We start from the raw sequence: 2,629 nt of genomic DNA, 5'->3' as shown, positions 1-2,629 counted from the left end.
TAACCACCAATCAAGTTCTGATATCCTAACATCCAAGGTGAGTCTTAGAATTCTGAATTTGGAGAGGAGTTTATATGGCTTCTGTCTTCCTCCACACTGACAAGTGGTCAACCAGTCTCTTTAAACTCTTGTAGTGACAGCAACCTTGCCACTCGGAGAAGCAGCCCATTCTATTTGTAGATAGTTCCAAAGTTAGAATAGTCTTTCTTAGATTGAGTCTAAGTGTGGTTCCATATGATTTTTATGCAGATATCCCCATCCATCATTTTAGGGGGATGCAGAATAAACTGCCTTTTTTTTTTTTTTTTTTTTTGTCCAATGGCTTTTTAAACATGTGATGACACAGGCTTCCTCAGCCCAAAGCACCGTCAGGGTCTGTGGCCACTGTTCATCTGACATGGTTTCTGGGTCTATGTTTGGTTATCTTTCTCTGATTTATCTTAAAATGTGCTCTGATGGCATAGCCAGCAGGCCCACGTTAATTGCATAATTCAGATACTATGCTTCTGTGAATGGAGTCACAATTTGATTACCTTCCTTCACAGTCATGTCATACTGTGTTCTCTTTGAAGTCTGTGACCAACTAAAACTCCCAGGTCATTCACAGGCACATGGAGAGATCTGCCCCAACCTAATATATGAAATTGATTTTCAGAATTAAAATACTGGTGGTATGCCCCGCAATGTCATGAGGATTTTAGCTCATAGCCGTGGTCACTCAAAATTACTTTCAATCACTTAATTCAGACTCTTGTGCCAGATATACCTGTCATCTCGGGCAAATGACTTGATCTCTAAAAGCATCAGAGTTGCTACTTTCACCATAGGGTGGTAAAATGTCAATGTGATAATTTTATAGGAAAAGTCTATTTAATACAATTCATGGCCCATAGCACGTTGTCAATAAATATTTATTGTTACTCCTGTTAATATTATCCCATCGTCCTTCATATTAACTACCCGCCTGCATCTATGTCACATGAAAGTCTGACAAGCATCTCTTCTAAGACACAAAGAAATACTATTGGGGAAATGTAAAAGAGAGCCTCTCTCTGGCCCACGGCCATCGTTCCCCTTCAGGCTGCTCTATGCACAAATCAGCACTCTTTAGGTATAATTCTTACCCGAGCCAGGGTTGTACATACTGGCTATCAGCCAGTTCATGTCTTATCGCAAGGTAGTTATAATAGATCTTGTCAAAGGCCACGCTGAAAGAAAGTATGGTTTTGATGCCTCTTCTTTCTACCAATCTAAAATCCCTATCAAAAAAGGAATAAATGAAGACATGTTTTGTTTCTGAGATTTTGGGTTGGCTCTGAGTGATCTCTGCTTTTCTAAAGACTTACAAAGAGTCTACTTAATAATCTGTTCAGTTGATGGGTTAAAGTGGTGAAATTGTGGGTTATTTCCCCCTTCGTTTCTATTATTATAATAATGTTTGTGGAGTAAATAGCCTTTTAAAATTCTGTTCTAGAATTCTGCCAGGGATAATTGTCAAGCTGACTGGCTTATCGTTTTTATAATATGCCCCTTTCCCCCTTTTTGAAAATGGGGACAACTCTGTCCTTCTCTCGTCTGTTAACAGTTCTCCTATTCTCCATGCTTTTTCAAAGATTATTGACAATGGTTCTGGGAGTTCTTTGAGCAACCTGGGACGTGATTTGTCTAAGTCTGGAGATTTGAATTTATTAAGGAGGGTGAAAAGAACACCACACCAGTTTCTAGCTCTGGCTTTGCCATTTACTAGCTGAGTGAGCGTGGGCAGGTTTTGATTTTGTTTTAGCCTAAATATCCCCATCTGTGAAATAAAGCACTTGTGTCAGATGAAGTTGAAGGTCCCTTCAAGGTCTTGGGGCCTATGTTCTATGTCTCAAGTAATCAGACATTTTTCTACTAACTTCTCTCCTTTGTCCCGGATTTCAGTTTCTTCTCAATAAAATTTGTTCTACCCTTGTTTATTTTGGTGTAGAATCCAAATACCTTAGTGTGGCACTCCACTAATTGGGCCTCACATTTAATCCAACTTTATCACCCCTTCTCCCAGGTACAAACCTTCTCTCCATCCGGAGGGACCTGGCCTCTCCTCCTGAATGGGCAGGTGCATGCTCCTCTCAGTCCTTTTGCTAAGGCCACTTCCCTAAGGTGGGGCATCTCCCCAGCCACCTCTCTCAGTCCGATTCTACCCCTCCTTCTTAAGGCCACATTTAGTTACCAGCTCCTTTTTGGGAAACGGTTCCTAACCACTCCATGTCACGTTGCACTCTTTTCTCTAAATTTCTGATGCATTCGACATGGATCATCTGACACTTAACCATAACAATACCTGTGGCATTTGGGGGTAGACACGTTGTTGAGTTGTATTGTTATTGATTTCCACGTCTTGGCTTCCTTCCTCCCCATGCCTCCCTCCTTTCCCATGTGAAGCACTGATCAGTGGGTGCTTAATAAACCCTGGAGGAATATTGAATGAATTGGGAGCCATTATCATTTTTTTTCCCCTAATGAGAACATTTAAGTGATTACCTAATACATGGAAATTTCTTTTTCATCTCAGAAGTCTTAGAAAGGTGAGCTATTACTCAGATAGCTTAATATTAGAAAGCATTTCATTTCAAGTCAAGAAAAGGAT

The sequence above is a fragment of the Otolemur garnettii genome, unplaced genomic scaffold (genome assembly GCF_000181295.1).
Source record: "Otolemur garnettii isolate 467f Iridium unplaced genomic scaffold, OtoGar3 scaffold00104, whole genome shotgun sequence".
In the NCBI taxonomy this organism is placed as follows: domain Eukaryota; kingdom Metazoa; phylum Chordata; class Mammalia; order Primates; family Galagidae; genus Otolemur; species Otolemur garnettii.
This window is presented reverse-complemented; position numbering follows the sequence as displayed.